At 26.9% G+C, this 15,030-nt stretch overlaps 1 protein-coding gene across 9 annotated transcripts in view; it reads right to left on the reverse strand.

Moving 5' to 3' along the window:
- LOC127291506 (whirlin) overlaps positions 1-15,030 on the reverse strand; it is a 189,293-nt gene that overhangs the window by 167,768 nt on the left and 6,495 nt on the right. The window contains exon 1 of one of the 9 annotated variants that reach the window (XM_051320688.1): positions 10,451-11,078. The exons of the other annotated variants lie outside the window; for them this stretch is intronic. The gene's annotated coding sequence lies outside the window, so the exon portion shown is untranslated. Of the gene's footprint in view, positions 1-10,450; positions 11,079-15,030 lie in introns of those variants that run through there. 9 annotated transcript variants of the gene reach the window in all.

Consider the following 15,030-nt stretch of genomic DNA (forward strand, 5'->3'; position numbering starts at 1 on the left):
GGGATTAAAAAGTAGACATTCCAAGCTAATTTTTCCAATATTATAAAATTTTTTTAAATTAAACCAATTATGGAGAGATGGGGTGGTCCGGTTGACAAAGAACGTCCCATATATATATTGCACTTGAAATAGTAATTATAAATGAAATTTAATTTAATGGAACATTTAATTCCATAAAATGGCAAAACAATATGCCCTACCTTTAACACACGTTTCAAGGTTCTTTAAACCAATTTACTTATTCCCATTTGTGTTATTTTATAAAGAGTTCAGTAGGTACACATTTATTTAATATAATTTAATTTAATTTGCGATCTCCTCCTATATTCCCAAGTTTCTCATAAATTAAAAGTAAACCTTATAATAAAAAGTTTATCTAATCAACATTTTTTATTATGTACGAATCATTGACAGGTGAATAATTTGCTTCTATACACTGAGAAAAAAATTCTATTGAATCAACAGCATTTCTGCCAAAGGTATAAAAATTATTGATTCAAAAGCATATGCTATAAAATTCGTAAAATATTTTATAGATTTTATAGCATATGCTTTTGAATCAATAATTTTTATACCTTTGGTAGAAATGCTATTGATTCAATAGCATATTTTTCTCAGTGTATATATTAAATGAAAATTAAAATTAATTTTTTGATCTTATAATCTTTAGTTAACTGTCATCGATTGGGATTTCTACATAAAAATATACTACATAAAATACTATAGGTACATAAAAATGTTGCAACTTAAAATATAAACAAAAAATAAAAAAAAACCTTATTCAAGACAGAATGTGTCCCATATTTCAGAAGAGAAAATAAGTCTTATTTTCAGTAGATTTTACAAAAAATAACTTTTTTCTTGTCAGGAGAATCGCTTTTGTCTCCACTTTTTTTTTAGTGCACAGGAACAAGGAGAAGTTTTATTTTCACGAGAGTGAGATTGTGAACACGAATTCCTACTAGGATTATTTTATGCTTGGAATTTCAACAGCGTGCATAAGAGCGTATGTGGTTCATAGCAGGGAACGCTAATTTTTCAGTACTTTTTTTCTTTTTTTTACTTTTTTTCTACATAATATATATAGGTATGATATTCTTGAACAATAAAAGCATTTTTTTCAAACATTTTCTTTTGAAACTATTTTTTCCCCCCTTTTCCATATATATATATATAATATATATTTATTTTTTCTTTTGCGGGACAAAACGTAATGTCAAGATTTGCATGGCATTCATCGCAACGTTGAATATTCACAAGGTGTAACGTACAAACGCACACAACGACAGAAACGCAACGTATGCATTAATGTAGAAATGTTGTTAATGTAGTAAATAATCTTCTCATGAATTTCAGTGTAATTTTTTACTAATTATTTTACAAAAAGGCTCATTTCTATATTTAATATTTAGAAAACAATAGGTAATAAATTTCAATAGACAACACTGAAAAAATATATGGGGCGAAATTCCTGAAGTGATCCAAATGCCAAAATGTGTATGAGCATTTCATTTTTTTGAAAAATCATAACTATTGTATAAAAGAATGAAAAAAATTTTGACCTATATGATTTCGAAAGGTTTTTTCCTACTCTTTCGAATGATGCAAAAATTTTTTTTTTTAAATTCAAAATTTACTTCAAAAATTTTGCCTACATATGAGCCGCCGGAAAGTAAAAGGGCGCATAAAATTTGTACGGCCGTTCGAGTTGGCCCCTGACGCTTGAAAAATCGATTTAAAAAAAAAAATTTTTTTTATTACTACATTACTGGAAATTTTATTCCGCATCTTTTTTCTTCTATGAAAAAAATCTCTATCTTTTTCGGATTTCGAGTAAATCGAAAAAAACTGGATTTTTAGAAAACACAAGTTTAATTAAATTTTTCACTTCAACTCGCTCTAAAAAACAAAATAAATATTTTTTGACAAAATTTACAGGAATTATAGTTTAAACTATTCTTAAGACGACAAACTTTGTAAGAATGTGATTTTTTTATTTCGAAAAAAGTTATGAATTTTTTTGTTTCACAGTGACAAATTTACGTTTCCAAATTTTCAAGGGCTTCGTTTATCTGAAAAATTTTCAGTCAGTGAAAACTTATCCCGAAAAAAATGTTCACTAGGGTCTTACAAACATTTTTGTAAAATATTTTTGTAATTGGAATAGCCGTTTACGAAATATTATTGAAAAACTATTTTTCGTCAAACGCGCGCGAGTCAAAAACTTCCCGTTTGTATAGAGCCGGCTAGTACTCAGCGATGGCTGCCAAGGTCGTTTATGTTTACTCGCGCGCGTTTGACGAAAAATAGTTTTTCAATAATGTTTCGTAAACGGCTATTCCAATTGCAAAAATATTTTACAAGAATGTTTGTAAGACCCTAGTGAACATTTTTTTCGGGATAAGTTTTCAATGACTGAAAATTTTTCAGATAAACGAAGCCCTTGAAAATTTGGAAACGTAAATTTGTCACTGTGAAACAAAAAAATTCATAACTTTTTTCGAAATAAAAAAATCACATTCTTACAAAGTTTGTCGTCTTAAGAATAGTTTAAACTATAATTCCTGTAAATTTTGTCAAAAAATATTTATAACTTTGTTTTTTAGTGCGAGTTGAAGTGAAAAATTTAATTAAACTTGTGTTTTCTAAAAATCCAGTTTTTTTCGATTTACTCGAAAACCGAAAAAGATAGAGATTTTTTTCATAGAAGAAAAAAGATGCGGAATAAAATTTCCAGTAATGTAGTAATAAAAAAAAAATTTTTTTTAAATCGATTTTTCAAGCGTCAGGGGCCAACTCGAACGGCCGTACAAATTTTATGCGCCCTTTTACTTTCCGGCGGCTCATATATTGAAAAAAAATTTATTTGTATCAAACATAATTATTTATTTGATAATAGTCAAGTAACTGATTATTTGAGTCAAATACATTTTTTTCAGTGTAGTTATTCTTAATTTAAGAATATGTATATTTTGTCTTTTACTTAAAAATAAAAAACGAATTTTTTAAATTAAGAAAATTTGTTGATTTTAAAAAAGTATTTCTTATTTTAAGAATACACTGAAAAAAGGGTTTGGTATTGACAACCAAACGTTTGGTTGGTATTTAAGAAACCAAATTTTTTTTTTTTGAATCAACAAAATTTTGATTGTCCCAATCAAACTTTTGTTAGGACAACAAAAATCCTTTTTTTTCTAATTTTGGTTGTGTTAAATAAATTTTGATTGAGACAATTAAAATTTTGTTGATTCAACAAAAAAATTTTGGTTGCTTAAATACCAATCAAACGTTTGGTTGTCAATACCAAACCCTTTTTTCAGTGTATTATATTCTAACTTTAAAAATAGAATATATTTAGATCGAAGAAATTTTGTTTCAAATAATCGGAATTTATTTAAATTTTTCAAAATACTAAACTATATTTAACCATCTAATGGATATTTGAAATATATTATTTAATAGAAAAAAAGCAACCGTAAATAAAAATGCACTTTCAGTCAGAAGGTTTTAAAAATTTAATGTCTTTCAGATAAAATACTTCAACTCATAAAAATAGATTATGGTAAAGTAGATACTATTACTTTAACATTTTGAATTTAGAATTCATTTATTATTCAATTAAATAAAAAAAAAACAAAGTAAAATTTTGTTTTAATCAACCGCAAATAATTTACTTTAACTAAATTTTACTTAGGTTAATCGAAAAAAAAAATTATTTACTCAACGAAATTTTTGTTTAATAAACAATTAAAAAAATATGATTTATTCAATTTCATACACTGAAAAAATTTTATTTGATTCAAAAAATAGATTACTTCACTGTAAACAAATAAAATATTTTTTTTTATTAAAAAACTATTTATTTCTATATCAAAAATTATTATTTAAATCAATTAAATGGTAATTGTTTAAAATACAGAAATTATTGGTTCAAATACAGTTTAATTGATTCCAATAAATATTTATTTGATTTAAATAGAAATTATTTAATTCAAGTGAATATTTATCTGATAATAATTAATGTATTGTAATTGTAATTTTTAACAAATCAATCAAGTTCCACTATTACTTTTTTCCATGTTCTTCCAAACAATAGTAAGTTTAAAACATTGGAAATTACAATTAAAAGCTAGTTATTGCTTAAGCATTATAGTAGTTACTATAAATGATATGTAATTTTAAGTAATAATATTTTTATAAAAATAGCAACTGAAATTAGTGATATTATCATATTTGCACAGAAAAAACTTGGACTCATTTTTGTTGCAACTCATTTTCTTTTGGGTATCGAAATGAGTATGGGACAAATTTCATGTTATTCAAAATGATATTGGCTGGAATTTGAGATTTCTAAGTTGGCATCATAAGCAGAGTAATTTTGTATTTCAATTATTGTTTCTAATATTTCAACAACACCAGAAAGATTATTTTGACCAGTACGAATATTTAGAAGTTTTTAAATAAAAATTATTTATTATTATTTACGTAGATAATAATTAATTTCATAAGTTTTTAAATTTACCGCTATTATTTAAGTTGGCAGTACCGTTCCTGTTGTCAAAACACATGTTTTCATTTTTCTAACCTAAAAACATATTTCCTTTATTATTTTATTACGCGATTACAAGCAATTTTTAATCAAATATATTAAGTCTAGCGTGTTATTTACTTCTTTGTAATTATTATATTTCATGTTTTTGTGCAAAATTATTCGTTATTTCACAATATTTTTCCATTTTTCTTTTTCTCAAAATGAAACTTGCCTGTTTCATTTTGATACTTTTACCTTAGAACTCGAAATGAAACAACCAGTTTCATTTTTGTTGCGAATCAAATTGAGTATAGAATCTATACTCAATTTGAATTCAGGTTTTTTCTGTGTGGTAAATATCACTAATTTCAGTTGGTATTACTATTATTATAGTACACTTGGAGAAAAAGTTTATGTGATTTCTAACTAAACAGTTAAACATATTTCCTTTTTTTTCGATGCAAATAAATATTTATTTTATAATACCAGAGCAGAAATTAAAATGTGGGATCAATGAGAAATTGCCCTGTACAGAAAAACTAACTAGTGCCCTACAAGACAGTTACGATGTGGCTAACCAATACCCTACTTAGAGAAAAACTTGACAGTTGTCCTTTAAATTGCGACCTATTTTGTGAAATAATTTATATTTTAAATATAACGACGTTTTTTGAAATTTCTTATCTTTAACTTATATTCCATTTACAGTATCTACATAAAACACAAGAATAATATTGAAAAATTTGGCACGCATAAGGGATCGAACCCAGGACCCTTGGGACGCGAGCCATGTACACTTACCTGACAGCCACGTTAACTTACAAATCTTTTACCCAACATTTCTTTCTAAATATTAAGACTGAACTATCTTTTGTTTGAGATAAAAAAAACTACATTATATTTACATTTTTACATCTAATAATAGTTTATAATAATTTTAAATAATTTATTTTAAAAAATCATCAAAATTTTTTTCAAATTTAATAATATAAACGACATTAAACAATGATAGTACTAATTAACAGTAAAAACATTAAAATTCCGTCAATTTCAAGTGGAATATGGTTGCAAAATTTGCTATTTATAATTTATGAGATAAATAAAACAGAAATGGACATATTTGACTACCAGTAAAGTTGGTTATTAACTAGATGGTGCTTTGAATTCTAAAAGTTGATTTGTTTTTCCATGAAGTAAAACGCACGCACTTTCAACGGTTTGATCGATTTCTTTCCAGTTATATGAGGTCGGGGGTTAGTGAAACGCTAAAGGTAGAGTATTCGAACTGAGCGTGACTAAAGGACTCTCTCTCTCTCTCTTAATATACATGTACAACTTTCTTTTATTAATACACGTGAATATAACTATATGTATATAAAACGCGAGTGAAGAATATTATAGTCAAGAATTTTTTTCCCTTCATTTAACTGCCAAACGACATGCTTCCTTCTTAAATTCTTATATATGTACACATTGCTAAAATATAAGGTTCAATTTTCTCATTTTTAAAATTGCTTCTAATTAGGAGCCAAGTTAAATATGTAATTACTTGGAATTAGAAGAGAAAAGAAAGCGTAAAATTACCTAATACGAAAATCAATGAGGGTGATACACTTCTCGAAAAAATGAGAACAAATCTATACTACTTTAATTTGTTATTTCAATAGAAGGTTAGAATCATCATGGTATTTTATATAGATTGCAGATGATATTTCATTGTGGAACTTATTCTTATTTCAAATTTACATATTTTTATTTTTTTAGTTCTAATCAGATTGAAATTAATTCTAGAGATTTTTTTCTAAAAATGAAGCCGTTCGTCAAAGAGGGACCTAATGTCAATTTTGAGCAATCAGAGAAAAATTTGTTTGAACCAACTAAATTTTTATTGAATCAACTAAATAAATGCATTGCCATAAAGTTAAATAAATGTTTGATTGATTCAACTAAATTATTCAATGAAAACTTTTTTTTGAATGAACCAAATGTCAATTGTATTTAACTAAATTTTAATCTTAATCGAAACAAAAAGTTTGTTCCTTTATAGTAAAAAATTTGTTTGATTTAAATAAATTATTTTAGCCAGCGTATTTGATTTATTTAAATACATTTTTTGGTTAAGTTAATTATTTATTTTTTTCGAATTTCTTAATTATTTTATAAGCATTTTTTAAATTAATTTATAATAAATTATCATTTATTGAAATGAACCAAATTTTTATTTCAATTAACTAAACTTTTTAATTGTTTCATACAAATTAGAATAATTAAAATGTTTCGTTAAATTAAATAAACTTTTTCACTGAGTGAGAAAAATAGAAAAAATAAGTGAAATTGAGTTGTTTTAAACAAACAATTATTTAAATTTTTTTAAAAAAAGATCAAAAAACTGTTTTATAAACATTTTCTTCAATAGTTTCCTCATTTTATGAAAAAAATAATTGCAAAAGTATTTCTTAAAGTGGAAGAGAGATCTAAGTGATAATTCTACTTAGATTATAATACAGGTCACATCGAAAGATGAATTAAAATAATCGATATAAAGATAATCTGGTTGTGGAATAAATAAATTTGGAAATAAAAGAACCACACATCAAGATGAAATTCTATATATATATTCATCAAAATGAATTCAATAGCTTTTCTGTATTAGGCTATTTTGAAAAGTGGACAGGAATACGTCCTTTGTAACTGACAGGCTTTTTATTCCCGGAACAAACCAAGCAAAACTGAATGCAGAAATGTCGAATACACCGATCGAAAGCCGATCTTGATAACCCTATGTCATTTCATCTATTCACCAATAAACACGAAAACCTGTCATTGTATATACAAAAATCGAACTTTACTGTACATATATAATATTGTATGAATCGTATCAATAAACTTCTGCCAAAAATTATAATTACTAAACGTAGAATAAAACAATAACTAAACGAATTTTTAAAGTTTTAGATTAATATTGACAAACTCTTTGAAAATCAAATTATTTTCTTTTTTCTCTTGAATTTACAAAGCGAGTCAAACTTTCAATAATTCAATATTTAATTTCCAATTTGATCAAAAATTAAATTCGTTTCATTAAAATACAAAAATTAAACAATTATAAATAAACAATAAATTTAAACAAAAATTTAAAAAATAATATATAACAAAATTAACAAAAATCCTAAACATCGTACAGTGAAAAAAAAAATTTATTTGATTCAAATACATGATTACTTGACTATTATCAAATAAATATTCACTTGAACCAAATAATTTTTATTTCAATTAAATAAATTGTATTTGTTAGAAACAAATTTTTTTTCACTTTTTTTGAGCTATAAACTAACATAAATAAACAAGACAAAAAACAAAATTTAAAGAAATCAAAGAAAACATAAAAGGGAAGCTGCTATTGTACTATTAATATACAGAATATTCGGTCATCGAGCACGTACCATGTGAATCCTGTACGTGACAAATACCGAAAAAAAATGAGACTTGACTTTGGAAGGTAATTCGTGGCCAGGTAGAAGTGGATGCTTAAGAACAAAAGCTCTATACCCGTGAAGGATAATAATGATAATAATAAAGAGCGAATAAGAGCACACATATAGCCAAAAAAAAAAGAAAGATAGGAAATTACTTTGTGATCGAGTCAGTGATCTACACCTCTGGGTATTCGGTCCAGCTTCTATTTTAAAACTGTCACTATAAAACATTTTCACATACTATCTCATGTTTATGTGTGTTGTTTTATTGGAAATAACTATAATATTGTTTTTAAAATTAAATTCCAATTACAAAAGAAATTTTTTTTCTATTTTTCGAATTATTTTCATGTCAATGTCATTTTACTTTTATATAATTTTACATACAAAAACTATATAGATTATTAAAAATTAAAAATTTTACAATTTTTAATTTGTAGATTTTAATTATAACAAATTTAATTAAATTTAATTTATTTATTAAATTAAAAATTTAACTTTAAACTATTTTCAATATATGCATTGAAAGAATATTGTATTATAATATAGCGGATATAAGAGCTTTTTTTGTGGATTGTCCATTAATTATCATGAAACACATTTTAGGGAGTGTGGGTCCACATTTTCCGGAAAATTAGCAAAGCATGCTATTATATGCGACACACTGGCTCCAATAACTATATTATATCAACACTATTAGCGCCACTAATGTAATTTATGATACATTAAATGATTGCTCCACAAAAAGCCAGAAATGCATTCACAAGAAATATAATTAACAAAAAATTATTAACGGAAATATGTTTTTTTTTTTTTTTGGTAAATATAAAATAATTAATTGCATATAACATTTTATATTAATTATGAAAAAATTAAATTTTGCACTAAAAAAATTATGCAATTGAATGAATAAAATTTTTGGGAAAAATCGTATTAATTGTAACATAAAAAATTATTCTAAAAAAAAAAAACGTATTACACGTGAATAATAAAAATAAATTAGTTTAATTTTAATTTGGTTTCATTTAAATTTTTTTTATTATACTAGGAAGTGAAATATGTAATTTTTTTTATAGAGAATTTATAAATGACAATAGGAAATATTTTATTATAAATGAAACAAAATTTTTAACAGTTATTAATTGTTTTGAATTAAATAAAAATATATTTGTTTCAGAACTAAATAACTATTTATTTGTTTCAGATAAAAAAATTTTTTGAAATAAATAACTGTTGATTGAGACAACTAAATGTTTTTCTAATATGTTTAGTATCTTTAATTAATAAACAAATATTCATTCAAAATGTGTGGTTTTGTTTTGTTAAAAATTTTTTTTTTTGTAATACAAAATGAAACCAAAATTTTTTTACATATTGTAAAAATTTTACTCAATAAAAACAAATATTTTAGGAACCCAGTCAACATTTTCCCAATATGTATATATAAAAGTTAAACCGAGACTATAACTAGAAATTTTAGAAAAAAATTATTTCATTAAACAAATATGCTGAAATACCCTAAAAAGCCATTTATTTTTTCATTATATAATTGCTTTTAATCAAATAAATGTTTTATTAGTCAATTTTTAAATAAATCACTTAAATCAAATAATTTTATAATTAGAAAATTAACAAGTTAGGGACAAATATCTCTCTATATTTTACATACATATCCAAATTGACACTGCTCCAAAACTGAATTAATTTCCAATTTTTACTAATTCAAATCCGAGATTGACTTTCGCTATATGAATTAGTTGAAATTTACTAATGAATTAAAAAAATTAATAATTATTTATTTATCAGTCAAATTTTACTAATTTACAGTCATTTATTTAAATCAGTAAAAAATTGTAATAAATACAGATTTAGAGTGGATAGAGAAAAATAATTAGAAAATTTTCCAGAAAAAAAAAAAAAAAATATTCAAAATAAATATGTAAAACATTCACTAAACTATAGCTAAAACTAAATATTTAAATATTACTCAGGAATAACGAACAATTGAACATTTTTACAAGAGACATAAAAAACGAAAAACCTTTAAAAATACCAAAAATAAATTTTTTCCACGCCATACGTTATTTTATTACATAATAATAAATTCATAAATAATAATAATTTTTTTTTTTTAAATCTGATAAAATTTTAAATCATGAGTAAACGTGTTTATCGATGTTAACTTTGTACAAATTTTCATAATTTTATTTTCATTAAAATGTGCTATAGATTTTTATTTGGGTGGAGTAATTTAATTCAATTTAAAAAAAAAAAAAATTAAATTAATATCAAAAAAGAAAAAAATTAAAATAAATTATACAGTCAACAAAATATTTTTCACCTCGCATTTTTTTTTGTCCTTTCTCTATAGCATATAAGCAAAAGAAACAAAAAATTACCAAAAATAGAAAAAAGAAGAAGAAAAAGAGAAAAATTCACTCACTATATAAATATAATGATCAGGGGCTTCCTAAGGTGAAAAAAAAACCAGTAGCCCCAAGGGCTCCACGATATCTTAATCCGACACTTTCATTTTGTCATCTCTCTGGGTCAAAGTTGAAAATGGTAAACATGAATGCGGCTCGTTTTCGAAGGAACTTCGAATAAAGAGTCGTTCCTTTTCACAATAATAAATTGAAAGAATAAAATTATTGACTAGAAACGCCTCGCTCGACTCTCTTCCGTTGCCATGTTAGGTGTAAAAAAAAAGTGGCTCCTAACGTGTTTTGTCGACCAATTTCAATAACCCCTCGAGGTTTTTATTTTTACAAATAAATTTTTTTTTTCCTTTTGCTTCAAAACACAAAACTCACGATTCTCATGTCCGCAGCATCAAGTACACAAACCGCGGTAAACACTGATTAACGCATACCGATTCACACACGCAAACGCAATGGCGAACAAAACTGACAGACAAGACGCGCATTGCCTCCGGCCGGCCTGAAGCTCCCAACTGCCGCTCGTGCTCGAAGCTTTAGCTGGCAGTGCTTTTACTTTGCGTGAGCTTTTGCAGTTTTTGGGTTCGTTAAGGAGGGGGAGGTTGACACGATGTGCGGGGGATGATATGGCCGACAGTGGCGGATCCGCAGACCGGGAACACCACCTGACGAAAACTTGGCAAACTATTCCGTTGACTGAAACCTCATTCTCTTGAACAAGGGGTGCGCAAGCTCCATGAGTTTTATCCCACCCAACCACCCTCGACCTAATGCCTTTTTCCATACACTATGCTCTACATTCACTATTATACCTATAGTTATACATATTGTATATAATTCCCACCCTTTCTCGATACTACTGTATATTATACTATATACCATTGCGTTTAAGTCCGGCGCAGTGTCACAGTAGTACGAACGCGCAATAGTCAGACATTATCTATATATATATACTATTGTATGTTTCTCTCTTTTCCTTCTATATATTCGACATTCAAATAAACATTTGTCATTGTCAAAAAAAAAGTATTTGATACTAATAATGACTGAATGAAAATTTCCCTTTTTCTTTTGGACTTCTCTGTAATTTGAATATGAGGCATTCTCTAAAAAAATCACCCCACCCCCCTCAAAAAAAAAGAAATTCTAGGATTAGCTTGATATTTTGGTAAATTGTTGTCCTATATGAAAGTAACATAATTTTAACTCTAGAAGGAGTTATTGAATTTATTCATCCTTTAAGGAGTAACTTAAGGGGGCACTCGCAGTTGTAGCGCCAAACAATAGACATTTTTCATGAATTTTTTCTCGTAAACCATTAAGTGTTTTTAAAATATCGATTTATTAACTAAAAGTACATAATTTAAACTTGAATTTAAAAAAAAATCGGACAAGTGCGAGTTACACTCCCATTAAAACTGAGGGTTTCGTACCCTTAAACCTAAAATTTAAGGGAGTTAAAGTGTGAAGGCAGGTGGAAAAATTCCAATTGAGGGTTCACATACAATAAGGGGACGCGCAGTATTTTCGTTAGCCCCTCGCGCAGCCGCAGAATCGCTGTACGCGGGGACTTTCACTTTCATGCGTATCCCCTTATTGCATGTGAACCCTCAATTTTGCTTAATTTTTCCTGTAATGTGAGCATGAAAACACATAGATAGAAACATAGTCACATATATCGAAAATTATCAGTTTTTCCTTGAAAACGCTATGATTATCAACTCCAATCATGCTCACTATAAGTTTCTTGTAATCTACACGTAAAAATATGTAAAAATTTATAAATTTGAAGCCCTTTAGATAAAATTTTCTACGTTTTTTGAAGAAAATTCATGATTTTTATCGAAAATTATCAGTTTTTCCTTGAAAACGCTATGATGATCAACTCCAATCGTTCACAGTTTTCCTAAAAGTATCAAATTGAGACCAAAAATTGCATCAAATCTTTGCAACGTTTTGATGCACATAAGTTATATCAAAAAGAGATCGTTTTGTGTATAATTTTTAGATATGATACACGAAACGGTCTCATTTTTTGATGCAAAAAATTTATTCAATTTATATCAATCATGGCCGAATTGAATCGACTCAAAATTAAACGAATTTTTTTCAGATATTTTGGTAATAGTACAATTGCGGAGACCATTTCACTATTTAATTTAAAAATGAAAATAACAGAAAATCAAAGACAATGTGCAATTCGATAATTAAAAAGTGACAGCTTATAAACATAACCTAAAATGCATGAGAAAAAATTTGTCGATAAAATCAATATAGCCGAGCTTTATAGAAGGTAGATGGCAGTTTTGCTTTTTATAAAAACGATTCAGAAAAAATTTAAAGAAAGAAAATAGATGAGTGCTGCCATCTACCTTCTAAAAAGCTCGGCTATATTGATTTTATCGACAAATTTTTTCTCATGCATTTTAGGTTATGTTTATAAGCTGTCACTTTTTAATTATCGAATTGCACATTGTCTTTGATTTTCTGTTATTTTCATTTTCAAATTAAATAGTGAAATGGTCTCCGCAATTGTACTATTACCAAAATATCTGAAAAAAATTCGTTTAATTTTGAGTCGATTCAATTCGGCCATGATTGATATAAATTGATTAAATTTTTTGCATCAAAAAATGAGACCGTTTCGTGTATCATTTCTAAAAATGATACACAAAACGATCTCTTTTTGATATAACTTATGTGCATCAAAACGTTGCAATAGAAAAAGATACAACCAAGTTTACTGTGTTCTCGCTACATTTTTTTTGTAATCTACACGTAAAAATACGTAAAAATGTATAAATTTGAATCCCTTAAGATAAAATTTTCTTCTTTTTTATTCGAAAAATCAATGATTTTTTCTAAAAATATGAGTTTTCCTTAAAAACAATATGTGACGCTCCACGAGAAAAGGGACCTAACGTGCTTTTGACTTAAGGTTCATTCACTGTGTCATTGCACGGTAAAAGCGAACCTTAAGTCAAAAGCACGTTAGGTCCCTTTTCTCGTGGAGCGTCACATATGATCATCAATTCAAATCGTGCTCGCTATATTTTTCCTGTAATCTATACGCAGAAATACGCATGTATACCAAATATGAACTGTCTTGGTCAAATAGTGTGTGCGCTAGGAGGATTAAACGTTTTTTTTTCAAAATTTTTGATTCTTACTTGACAACGGTATGTAAATCGATACGAATCATGTTCGCTATATTTTTCCTGTAATTTTCACGTAAAAATACATAAGTGTACCAAATTTGAGCTCTCTATGTGAAAAAATGTGGCCACCAGGGGGGGGGTACATAGTCATATTTAAGAATTTTTCGTAAAAATTCATGGTTTTTTCTTGACAACGCTATGATAATCAATTCCTATGAGATTCGCTATATTTTTCCTGTAATCTACACGCCAAAATACATATGTGTACCAAATTTCAGCCTTCTAGATAAATTCGTGTGGCCGCTAGGGGGGAAGGGGGGTACATGCCTTGCTTCACTAGTCTTATTAATAGGGTTTTCTCTTCGGGTACGGAACCCTAAAAAGGATAAAAATATTGAATAGTTCCAAAGTTATGTCTCGTCAAAGTGACGTCCATCTGAAAAACATGGTTTGCGGTGACCAACACTATATGGAAATCTGATTCGTCTTAAATCAAAAAGTGAAACGGTTATACATTTATTGAAAGATTATCTAGTCTTTAATCGAAGCCAGTATCAGCCAGTATATCTCATTCAATTTTTACCGGATCATTTTAAAATTTTGTAGACACATTTCTGACAACATATACTCTAAGAAACTGCAAGACAAAAGAAAATCGATTTTTTGAAAGTTACAACTGCGAGTGCCCCCTTAAATCTTATCACAATAACCAGTTATCTTAGTTACATTGGCTAGAATCACTTTGACTAATTAAATTTTAGTAAAATTGACTATGGATACATGTCATATTAACTAAACATCTTAGTTAATATAACTAGTAAATAAGGGGTCAATTCTACTAAATCGACTTTGACAATATTAACCAAGCTACATAACTGAATTGACTAGGATGCTTGGTTACGCTTACTAGATTTAAAATACTATGGTTAATAGTCATTAAGGGGTCTACCCACTTTAGACGCTCTAAAATAAAGGTTGTTTTCAAGAATTTTTCTGATTGGTTTATATTATAAATATTGACATATAAATTGTTAGACTAAAGAAATACACTCCCGAAATACATGAAAAAATTTTTGTTATTTGTTTTTGTAAATTTTATATGCATGAAGATGGTAGTTGAAAAAAAATCCCACAAAAAATTTTTTTTCCGCGCTGTTGATGAAATCTTGGAAACGGCTCCACCGATCCTTACCAAATTTTTACCACATATTCATTGGGACCATAGCTCTTGCGCATATCAAGGGATTTTAAAAATTTTGATTTTAAATATTTTTTTTAAGCCCTAAACGGTCAAAAAACAACGTTTTTTTTACATTTTTTTCGTAAAATGGCCGCCATTTTGTCAATTTTGCATAAAAAAAAAATCGTATGATATGCGCAATAGCTATCAACATGCTGAATCTAATACCGTTTGAATTTTTTGTTTC

Source organism: Leptopilina boulardi, unplaced genomic scaffold, assembly GCF_019393585.1.
Source record: "Leptopilina boulardi isolate dan_hultmark-lab unplaced genomic scaffold, ZJU_Lbou_2.1 LbouV2_137, whole genome shotgun sequence".
NCBI classification, from domain to species: Eukaryota; Metazoa; Arthropoda; class Insecta; order Hymenoptera; family Figitidae; genus Leptopilina; species Leptopilina boulardi.